The sequence below is a fragment of the Eptatretus burgeri genome, chromosome 18 (genome assembly GCF_056783735.1).
Source record: "Eptatretus burgeri isolate ZD-2024b chromosome 18, Ebu_testis_v1, whole genome shotgun sequence".
Taxonomy (NCBI): Eukaryota; Metazoa; Chordata; class Myxini; order Myxiniformes; family Myxinidae; genus Eptatretus; species Eptatretus burgeri.
This window is the reverse complement of record NC_140978.1, coordinates 30,702,570-30,714,667: the sequence shown is the minus strand read 5'-3', so window position 1 is coordinate 30,714,667 and position 12,098 is coordinate 30,702,570. Positions and strand designations below refer to the sequence as shown.

The window sequence follows — 12,098 nt, the reverse complement described above, 5'->3', positions numbered from 1 at the left end:
CACGTAGGATTGAAATAAAGGCCTTTTGCAATAAAAAAATGACCCGACTCAGTCTGTCATCTTTCCTCCTCATATCTCTCCAAATCCCATTTTTTGCTCAGGTCAACACCCTTCTCCCTCTCCCTTCCTCCCTATCCAGCTTGTCTTGCCTTTCCTCCACTCCTCTTGGCTTTTGATCACACTCTTATGAAAATGTTTGGCTCCTTGGCAATCTTCAGAGAACGGCCAAGGTGTTGACGTGGATGACAGTTCGGCAAGGCAGATTGGTTTGGTGTGAAATAACCATCTCCTTCACAGGCTGGTGTATTACATCCCATTGGTTCCTGACATCAACACTTCCTGGAATTCCTTCCTCGACAGACTACTTTCTCCGCTTCACCAATGTGCTCCATCACATTTACAATTGTCCTCTTCGACATCCTGACCCTGGTACACTGCAACATTTGGCGAAGGAAGTATTTGTGAAAACGCAGCCTGTGTTCTCCACATGTCGTCGAAAAGCTATTTCTGGTCGGGCTTCTTGTTAAATCATTCGCTGAACTCACACCACAGACAAGGTCTGATTGCATATTCTGTTCAGGAAACCATCCTTGAATATGCCAAGGGAAGGTGTAAAGTCAAATTGTGGAATCAGTTGTTTTTCTTATTGTGATAGATCGGGGTCAGCCTCCAAGTTATGGAAATGGAATTTAGGGATGTTGTAATAATATCACCGATATCTTCTTGTCAGTTGTTTTATTGTTTTTAGATAGATAGGGTCCATCACACATCATCATAAACAACATAGTCATAAGCATGGCCATACTCCAAGCATCAAAATTTAAAATGCTTCTCAGTCGATGATGTCAGCATCATCCATGGATATCATTAAAACAATCCTTTACATTGATCATGATTATCATCATCAGCATCAAACAAATAAAATCTGTGAATGGAGTATATGTGAGGAAAAAAAAAATTGAAAAAATGATGAGCTTCTCCATTCACTTCGCTTTACAAACCAAAATCGAATATCACAATGCACGTTGAAAAGTGTCATCGTTGTTCTTCTCAGTAATGGAGTTGGAAAACAGTTCCGTAACTTTTGAAAAACTCTACCAACAGAAATCCATATCGAGTGACCTTGAGCTGGTTGTCTTGCAGAGGCGGTATCTTTCAAGCAAGTTGGCCAATTTGGTTTCAGAACAGGTCACTCCACCTTGGACATGCTTCTACTCACCACACAATGGATGGAGGCCTTCAATGTCAGACATGAGATCAAGGCCATCTCTCCAGACATATCTCATGCTTTTTATGCAGTCTGACATCCCACCTTACTCTCCAAACTCTCTGCCTATGGCATCCAAAGCCAACTGCACACATGGCTTACTGACTTCCTCTCCCCTCGTCGCCAGTGTGTGGCACTCAATGGAATCCTTTCATATACTCTCCTTGTCAAGGCTGGAGTGCCCCAAGGCAGTGTTCTGGGCCCAGTCCTATTCCTGATCTTTATCAATAATCCCTCTGTCTCTGGAAAATCATTTTTATCTCTTTCCTGATGACTCCACACTCTTCCATGACATCCATAATCCTTCAGATAGGCAGGCTGCAGCCTCTTCCTTCTCTTCAGAGGTTGAAAAAAAAATCACAAGCTGATCAAACACTTGGAATAGTTCTTTCAATCCTGACAAATCTCACACTCTCCCGATCTCTCCTTGAAAGAACCACCTGTTAAACCCTCCTCGCTACTTTCATACCAATCCTCTTGAGGAAGTTCAGTGATTCAAACTATTGGGTCTCACTATCAGCCATGATCTTTCATGGGCAAACCACATTTCTAAATTGGCCTCCAAAGCAAGCTGCTGACTGGTCATCCTCTGTCATACAAAGTCCTTCCTTGGCTCACCTGAACTCCTATCCACCAACAAGGTCTTCATCCACAGCTTGATGGAGTACTGCTCTCCCCTTTGCACTGGCTCACCTGCATAGTGTTGGGCACCGATAACTAAAAAGTTAACTTCGATAACGATAATCCGATAACCCCAATTTTTAAGTCCGATAACGATAATCCGGTAATTATAATACAAAATTATTGGAAGTTAACGATAAGCTGATAATGATAAGGCCAAAAAAAAAACATTTGTTTCCTATTGCATGGCCAAAAAAAATTGGGTGGGGAGGTCGGTGGGGAATTTTTTTTTTTGACAATTTTTTTTGCCATGAATACATTCATATAACTCGATTAAAAATGTTTATTTTCCTTCATAGAACTAAAAGATATTGCACCTAAAACCTTCTAACTTGTGAATATTATTTAACGCGTGCACATAAGAGAATAGGAAACAACAAAAACAACACAATACCCTGGCAATTGTGAATCCGTGTCGTTGGCTATGACCCTTTTGCTTCCGTTTTTGTTTTGTTTCTGGTTTTTTTTTGTTTCCGGTTTTTGTCATGGGGAATGATGCATGCCGGGAGATCATGACCGGAAGTGTTTATTTATTTATTCAATTATTTTTTTCCCAAAGTTAATTTTATACTTCCAAAAGTGATTTTTTTCATGACAGGAAGTGTTTATTTTGTATTAAACATTACCGGGAGTGATTTTGAAACTTTCCGGAAATTTTAATTTCTTTTATTCTTGACCAGAAGTGATCGTTTATTTATTTATTTATTCAATTATTTTTTTTCCCAAAGTTAATTTTAATAAAGATATCTCCCGCATCATCAAAAAATATTTTTTAATCGTGATTTACATTATTTGTTCGCTGATCCCGAATCCAGGCCGAAGTAACCAGAAATTGCATCAAAATCATCACTGTGCGGCGCTTACACGTACCACGGTATAGTTGGCAAGTATACAGTTGTGAACAAGTTTTATGTAATGACAGAAGCGAATGTAAGAAGAATTTTACGTTCGCTTCTAGGCTTTGCTTATTCCATATATGTGTGTATATATATATATATATATATATATATATATATATATATATATATATATATATATATATATATATATATATATATATATATATATATATATATATATATACATATAAACTTTAACAGCAAGTCTAGTGCATTTTTGCAAGTCTATTGCACCACCACTACCACCACACCATTGACACCACCCACCACCACACCACCAGCACACCACCGTCACCATCACCATCATCACCACCTCAATAGGTGAAACTAACCGTGAAAAGACCGATCCACAAAGCAGTCCTCGTGCGCGTTTGACTCGGGCGCCGCCATTTTGAAACTCTCACTGACGTAACATGCGGGATTCAAAATGGCGGTGCCCGAGTCCAAATTGTCAACAAAAATCGTAGGGTCGCGTATAAAAGCAATGGGTCGGTAGGAAACCGGAAACAAACTTTTTTGTTTGGCCGAACTACTTTTTAACAGAAATTCAAAAGAACAAGGAAAAAGCTTCAAAACCCATAGAAAAGGCTTATTTATGCTCAACCCAAGAATAAAATAAGCATTATGAGTCTTTTTAGAGTCTATGACACTATGTGCTGTTAGTAAAAAAAAAAAAAAATAATAATTTAATTCTTCAATTTGAATGTATTTCCAACAAACACGAACCTTTTTTTTGTAATTACGTAAATATTGGTATTCCCGCCAGTAGACCGACGGCTCGTCCATGCTCGTAGTACTTATACAGCGCCTCGGCATTTTTTGGCGTCGGCTCGCATCGCCATGGAGGAGTGCGGTGCGCATGCGCATGCGGATAAAACTGTGAGCACAGGCTCCGCCCCTTGTGCAAGTTTAATCTCGCGGGAAGTTGACTCGTTGTGTTGTTCTATTTCCTAAATCATGGCGGCGTCGGATCTCATCGTTCTGATGGTGATGTTACCTGATGGTGAAAAAAAAGTAAAACGATAAAAAATGTTATCGGACAAAAAATGAACGGACATTATCGGACTAAAAAAAATCGAGTTATCGGAAGTTAACTGGTCTGATAACGATAAATGGAAGTTAACTTCCGATAATTATCTGTTATTGGATAATCGCTTTTGTGCCCAACACTGCCCCTGCCTCACATCTTGCTCAGCTTGGTGCCATGGCAACCAAGGCCTTCAAGATCATTGGAATCTCCTGGGCTGAACCTGCAGAGTCTATGTGCCTATCATTTCACCACTACAGACAGGTTGGTGGTCACTTTGTCTTCTACTGCCTCCTTTCTGGTCTTGCACCCTCTTCTATTTCCATGCTTTGTTCCTCCCCCCAAGGTTTCTGCAGGGCTCCCATGGTCCACCATCGACCTCCTCCTCGTGAAACTGCCCTAAATCCAGGGTCACTGCTCACCTGCATTCATTTTATCCTCTTTTTTTTTCCCAACCTGTGGAACCAACTTCCACATCCTCTTCAATCTCATTCTTCCCTCCACGTCTTCAAGACAGCCAAATTTTCAGTTTTCCCTCCTGAAAGTTCCCTTCTGTATCCATCTTGCCCACCCCACGCATCACCTCCTGCTCCCCATTATTCCCCACACCCATTGTTTGTCTGCTACCCCCTGTCTTGCTCTTTAACTCTGCTATTGGTGTTTCCCCCCTCTCTCTCTACTGTTCTTTTTGTACTGTTGCTTCCTGATCCATTCAGTGCACTGGTCCTCGGTCCTCCATGAGCCTCGACGATATGTACAATTTTTTTTTTATTAATGTATCAACCAAATTTGGTATGCACAACCATCAATCATGTAAAACACTTGATAGATCAAATTTTCAAAATTGTCAAATTGCTCTTTCCGTGGCGACTATTGTTTATTTGGATTCTGCAAGTATCATGTGATACACGATATCTTTCTTTAATTCGGTCAATGACCTCAATTCCGTGACCATTCTCTGGCAAGTGAGGTTTAATATAACGATTGATTTGACTTCTATTGACCTTTGATAATAAAAACATTTAGCCCCCATGTCCCTCCCAAAAATCCCAGCTTTTTTGCCAGAGGCCCAAATCCAAGATGGCTGGCGGCACCATCTTGAAAAATTAAGTTTTGAACTAGAGCAATTAAAATCATGTACAAAGACACTTTTACGGTAAGTCAATCATGAGGATTCCGAATGTGACATTAGTTTGACGTTACGACATCATTTTGACCCAGAAATCCAAGATGGCCACCATCCGGTAGAGCAAAAATGTAACTTTTGAATGGGAGTAACGAGAATCATGAATTAACACATTATTTCTGCTAAATCCATAATGGTCACGGAATTGAGGTCCTGCTTAGTGAATTGTTATTTTTTTTTGTTTGTGTGTGTGTGTAATTTCATATGGCACACATATTCTTCATATACTTATTTCTGCCTTTCCAGAGAATGTACTAGCATACGAGACGACACTGAGAAGCACAGTATTGAGAAGAAAGCTGTCAAGACAATGTCCACCGTTCCGTGTGTCCTCCAGTGTGGCGGGATTTGTAACTGCACACCGCTGTAACTAGATGTTTCTGCAGTGTGTAGAACGTCTTGTACCAGAATCAAACATCCAGGATGAGCAAGCATGCATCAAAGATGCCAAGACTGTGGCACAGGCACTTACTGAGACGGCATCTGAGATGCAGGTTGAAACGCCGTATAGGACAATCAAACACGGGAAGCCCACTACGTTCTCGTCAAGTATAGAGCATCAGCGCAGAGCATTATTCATGCCATTGCTCGTGCGGACGTGAATGGTGACCACCTTGCTGCAGCTAAGCAGACTATCTCTTCCAACAACGGGTTTCATGTTGGCTTTAATGCGGAGCAGGGGAAGAGCAAGGCTTATTTTCATACGTCTTACAATCAATCGCCCAACAAGTCGGTTGTGAATGACATCATGGACAAGCTATCTACTATCATCACCACAAAGCGCATGCCCTTCGCCTTCTTAGTGGGAGATCATCCCGTGTACGTCCTCATCACCCTGCTCAAGGCTGAGAACCCAAACAAATACCGTGACATTGTGCCCTTTCTAGGTCCCTTCCATACACAGTGTGTGATGATGAGCACTATCTACAAGTGCTACAAGGGGACTGAGCTAGGAGATGTACTCGTGGTGGGAGGAGTTATTGCCGAGGGCTCCATCGATCATGTGCTGAAAGGCAAGCATTACAAGAGGGGGCTGCGTTGCTTGAGGCTCATGTATGAGGCGCTCATGAGTCAGCTGGTGCACAAGATTCTCACGCCCCACCTGGCTGATGACACGAAGGAGAACCTCAAGATTCTGAGAGATACGAGTCTCCTCCAAGAATCCAGCACTGCAACTCATGCAGCACTGGAGGAGGATGCTGACCTCGACAGCCTCATCACCAACTTATTCACCCATGTGGTGGTCAGTGACATGGCAGACTACTGGAGGGACTTCCTGTCCATGACGGACGCATTCATGCAGAATGTGCACGCAGTCCACATCTGTAACTGAGATGAGTGCGTTACTTCTCTGCGCACCATGCTGCCATGGATGGTAGCATACGACAACAATAGGTACGGGAGGTGGCTCTCTGACTTCTGGGTGATGCTGACAGCTCTCCCTGCTGATCAGGTCGCCTTCCTTCGTATTGACCGCTCAGTCCATCACAGGCAACCCCTACTCCAACATGGCCTCGGACATGTGGATCAAATGCACCATGAACAAGGGCAACAAAATGAAGTCTGGCTGGCTCTCCATCCTCCAGAATGAGAAGCAGTTGCTGGTGCACTCCAGAAATATGAATAATGTCGCCCGGATCTGGGCGGCTCATAACGCCCTGGCCAACTGGAAAAAGGCCAGAGGAAGCACATGGAATGCGGTCCAAAATGGATGAGAGAAGAAGAGAAGATGAGAGAAGCAGTGCTTGCTGGACCTGGTCACATGCATGCATGAGTTCGACTCCTTTCCGTTCGTCTCATCCTCACCCACCCTCCGCACCCTACAGTTAGCCATGCCTACCTCTGATGAGCTCGTTGCTAACTTCAACTCAGTCCGTGCTGCGGGGGAAGAAACGTTGACCAGCTTCTTGCGAGGGCGGATGTTCACTAAGAATACCTACCTCCATGCACCCATCCCTCTGAGCAAATGCTCGACATTTGCCAAGATGCCAGACACGGAGAAGCCCAGGAAGAAACTCAGTGAGAGCTCCTGAATTCGAGCAGAGTGCTCTCAAGGCAGTGATCGACCTGGTTGAGGTCTGTCAGCTTGTGGACCTCACCGAGTTGCTGGAACATCATGTTGTCAAGGAGTGTATGGCCCTATTCAACTCCAATGGCACATACAGGAAGACACAGAAGCGCAAGCTCATCCATGTCTCTCTCTCTCTATCTCTCTCTCTCTCTCTCTCTCTCTCTCTCTCTCTCTCTCTCTCTCTCTCTCTCTCTCTCTCTCTCTCTCTCTCTCTGCAATCTGTAGATCTGCAGGAACCCTACACCACTCTCATCAACATGGGCATGATCTGGAGGATGGCAACTCAATCAGAAGAAGATCGACAGACGCAATATGGCACCCCATACAAGTGGTCGGACTACGTCCACAAGGTTTCATCCATCATCCTTGCCCGCCATGGTGATGCTGAACACATCATCTGTGTGAACGACCCGCACGACACACCATACTCAACTGAAGATAACGAGTGAGACCTGCGGGTACAGGGTAAGGCACATATCCCCAATGCCAGCATGAATTTGAGCGACCTCTTCCCGTCTGCCCAAGTGTTCAAAACGCTGCTGTGTCATGGCAGCAACAAGGAGCGGCTGCAAAAAGTGATATGCGACTACCTGACAGACCTTGCAGAGAGTATTGATGCTACTCTGTTGGCTCCCACTGCACAAACTTGTCAACCCAGCAACCAATGGAGAACTACAGCTTTGATCAGTCTGAGACTGACACTGTCCTCTTTTCCACTTACGCAGTTCTGCACCAGTCAGGCTACACTGGCCCTGTTGTCATTAATACTCCTGATACCGATGCCTGTTTCGTGGCAGCGGTCATCTCGCAGCAGCTTCCCAGAATGCTCTGTATCAAGAGGAATCAGAAGATTGTCTTATGCCGTGGCCTGGTGACTGACGAGGTGACAGACTGTATTGTGCAGCTGCACTGCATGACAGGCTGTGATGCCAACTCAAGCTTCTACAACAAGGGGAAGAAGTCAGTGTATGACCAGGTAGCGAAGAGCCCTGTGGCCTGACGGCAGCTCTCGCGGTGCGGAGATAGTATTGACCTTGAGGAGGAGGTGCTAGAGTAGCTCTTCCAGTTCACACAACATGTCATCTATGGCGACAAAAAGAGTAGCACCATGGCTGAGGCCCATGTGGCGAAGTGGAAGACACTGAAGCGCAAATCATTCATCCGTCTCCCTCCATATGGAGATAGCCTATGCCAACACTACCTCCGTGCAAACTTCTTGGCATATCTTGTGCACCACCCCTCCAAGAAGTAGCACCCCTCGCCACTCTGACATGGCTGGGAGCTGGTGGATGGTCGCTGTTGCCCTGTCCGCCACACGCGACCTGCTCTCCCGACGCATCTACCTGCACCAGGGCCAGCTGAAGAGAGCGAAGATGATGATAGCAAGGAGGGGGATGAGGAGGGAGATGATAATGTACAGAGGAGGAGGGGGGATTCATCGGAATCTGATGATTCAGAATCGAGTGAGGCAGAATGCTCTGATTTGGACTGATCATATCTCTCAAGGTCATATTGATTCATCAGTTACAATGTCATAACAATGTGAAGTATGACACGAAAGCATAATTGGTGACTTCTAAAAATTTTTTTTTAATGTTTTTTCGAAAATGTGTTTCATTTGTGTTGTGGTGTCATTTGTCTCCAGAAAATGGCCAAAAAGTACAATTTTCAGGGTAAAATGATTTGGTATTAACATGTTTTAAGTCGTTTCATTTGCAAATTGTTCAAGTTACAGCTATTAAAAAGAGCTTATTTTGAAGTGTAATGAGTTTACTTGTCCTGCATTCATCAAATATATATATATATATATATATATATATATATATATATATATATATATATATATATATATATATATATATATATATATATATATATATATATATATATATCGCGCCCCCGGTTCATCGCGGGTTTTCCCTTGGAAGCTAACTATTTTTTTTCTGCAGATTCCCCTGGTATATCGCGGTAATAATATATAAAATATAAATTATTTAAGCAATAAATTATAACGCGTGGCGCTCCACTAGTCATAACGCACGAGACAAAGTTTCGCTTGTGAACTTCGAATATTTTCTACGTTTTTTTCTCCAAGCCCTACGATGCCGCCCAAATGCCCTGCACCTTCTAAGGCTTCTGGCAAGGAACCGGAGCGCCAGAGGAAGGTCCTGACGCTCCAGAAGAAGGTTAAGGTGCTAGATATGCTTCGGAAAGGAAAATGGTTTTCCGCGGTTGGACGAGCATTGCCAAACCGACCAGACCAGACGAATCGATCTCCGGCACCTCAAACCCGATCACTGCCAAACCGACCAGACCAGACGAGTCGATCTCTGGCACCTCGAACCCGATCACTGCCAAGGCGACCAGACCAGACGAGTCGATCTCCGGCACCTCAAACCCGATCACTGCCAAACCGACCAGACCAGACGAGTCGATCTCTGGCACCTCGAACCCGATCACTGCCAAGGCGACCAGACCAGACGAGTCGATCTCCGGCACCTCAAACCCGATCACTGCCAAACCGACCAGACCAGACGAGTCGATCTCTGGCACCTCGAACCCGATCACTGCCAAGGCGACCAGACCAGACGAGTCGATCTCCGGCACCTCAAACCCGATCACTGCCAAACCGACCAGACCAGACGAGTCGATCTCTGGCACCTCGAACCCGATCACTGCCAAGGCGACCAGACCAGACGAGTCGATCTCCGGCACCTCAAACCCGATCACTGCCAAACCGACCAGACCAGACGAGTCGATCTCTGGCACCTCGAACCCGATCACTGCCAAGGCGACCAGACCAGACGAGTCGATCTCTGGCACCTCAAACCCGATCACTGCCAAGCCGACCAGACCAGACCAGACGAGTCGATTTTTTTTTTTTTTTTGGGGAGGCATCCATTCATCGCGGATTTTCACTTCTCGCGGGGGGGGGGGGATTGGAACGTAACCCCCGCGGTAAATGGGGATGACTGTATATATATATATATATATATATATATATATATATATATATATATGTATATATATATATATATATATATATATATATATATATATATATATATATATATATTATTTATATATATATTATTCATCAGTTTACTTTACTGCAAGAGATCCTTATGGAGGTAGTTGCTTTTAGTACAAAAGTTATATTTTTGCTCTACTGGATGACGGCCATCTTGGATTTCTGGGTTCAAAATGATATCGTAACATCAAACTAATGTCAGATTCGGAATCCTCGTGGTCGACTTGCCTGAAAAAGTGTCTTTGTACATGATTATAATTGGTCTGGTTCAAAACTTAATTTTTCACGATGGTGCCACCAGCCATCTTGGATTTGAGCCTCTGGGAAAAAATGCCGGGATTTTTGGAAGGGACATGGGGACTAAATTTTTTATGAAAGGTCAATAGAATTCAAATCAAATCGGCAAACCTTACTAGCCAGAGAATGGTCACAGAATTGAGGTTCTTGATCTAACTACTTGTTTGTTGTTTGTTTGTTCCATTGTTTGTTTATATTCGTTTATTTTTATATTTTTTTGACTTATCCTTCTCACTCCATCCACTACAGACAGCTAGTTACCATCCTAATTAACGTTGCAATTCATCTTCATGTGGCAGACTGACCAGAACAGCATTTAAGGCATAATGACACTTATAAACACTCTCCTTCCTTTAACTTGTCACTACTTCTTTGCTGATGCATCATTAAATTGGATTTGCTTCGTTCATTGCTGCCTGCCACTACCCTCCTCGTTTTAGTGTTTTGCAACAATTGATCCCAAGAAAGTCTGGCCTGCTTACTGGAAATAGCTCCCAGCAAATTTGCTGCATAGTAATGTCAGTACAACCAATGCACTTCAATAATTCGAGCGACTTTATGAAACAAAACGTCCCATTTCATTAGCATGAGTACTGTTTAATATACTCTGAGCACATTCATTTTTATTCATGATCCCAATATTATTCGAAAGGAAAAGGAAAGTATGCCAGTTATGCATTGGAGTTACAGGGCTCGACCACAGTTTTAAGCAAAGATTGGCTGTTGGTGTTACGGCTCAGGTTATGCTCAGCGCTTTGCAAGGTTCATGTGTAGTTTCAAGAAGTATGACTTTCTGTATTTTAGCAAGTGTATGGCATCCAGGAATGATTCTGATATGATCTCCGGTGCCATCCATGATCATTCCGCTTGCTCCAGCAATGATTGGTATGAGTGTTTCTTGCGTTCCATTTTCTTCAAACTCTAAATTCTCACTACGAGAGCATCTATACTTCCTTCAGCAATATCTCCTTATTTTCAGATGGAATCACAATGTCTATTATATGGCTGGGTTTATATAGTTTTGGTACAACAACGGTGTCTGGCTTATTTGTGTTGATAGCTCTGTGTGCAAATCTGCATATCTTGCAGGATAGTAGCTTCTTGGTTGTCTCTGAACGTCTGTGGTTTATGCTTACTCTATATGTCAGGTACTTTGGCATTGTTCTGTTTACCGATTCTCCAGCAAATGTATCTCACAAATCTGTCATGACGGTTTAAGTACTTCGTAGGTGCCAATGCAGTAGGGCATGCCAGTGTGGGATTGAGATGTTCATCGTGTTGGAGGCACGTTACACAGCTACTGTCAGTTGTAGTTGTATTTAAAATATCGTTCTGGTAGCAATTCATGTTCAGAGCTTGATCGATCAGAGCTGCGATTACAAAGCCTTCTGTTTCACATTTGAGGCTTGCACTTTGTATAACCAAATATACGTCGCACTCAGGTCGACTAAGTCGTGATTGACATTCCGAGGAAACTGCTCATGCAGCAGCTTCTCTTTCCCAGCTTTTTTCAGCTGTCATTCATATATCACCTTGCCTTCTTCTCTTTGTAGTCCTTCATTATTTTTTTTTCTTTGGCTGGTTTGTGGTCTTGCATTAATTATTCGAGATCTAAATCTGATTTGATGATTTTCATCAT

At 43.4% G+C, this 12,098-nt stretch overlaps 1 long non-coding RNA gene and 1 pseudogene across 1 annotated transcript in view; one reads left to right on the top strand and one right to left on the bottom strand.

The window, feature by feature from the left end:
• LOC147008820 (uncharacterized) overlaps window positions 1-3,388 on the bottom strand; it is a 66,304-nt gene extending 62,916 nt beyond the window's left edge. The window contains exon 1 of the long non-coding RNA XR_015053370.1: window positions 3,180-3,388. This is a non-coding gene — a long non-coding RNA (uncharacterized LOC147008820). The remainder of the gene's footprint in view (window positions 1-3,179) is intronic.
• Window positions 3,389-6,568: 3,180 nt separating this feature from the next.
• On the top strand, window positions 6,569-8,623 carry LOC147008819 (uncharacterized; annotated as a pseudogene).
• Window positions 8,624-12,098: the final 3,475 nt, after the last annotated feature.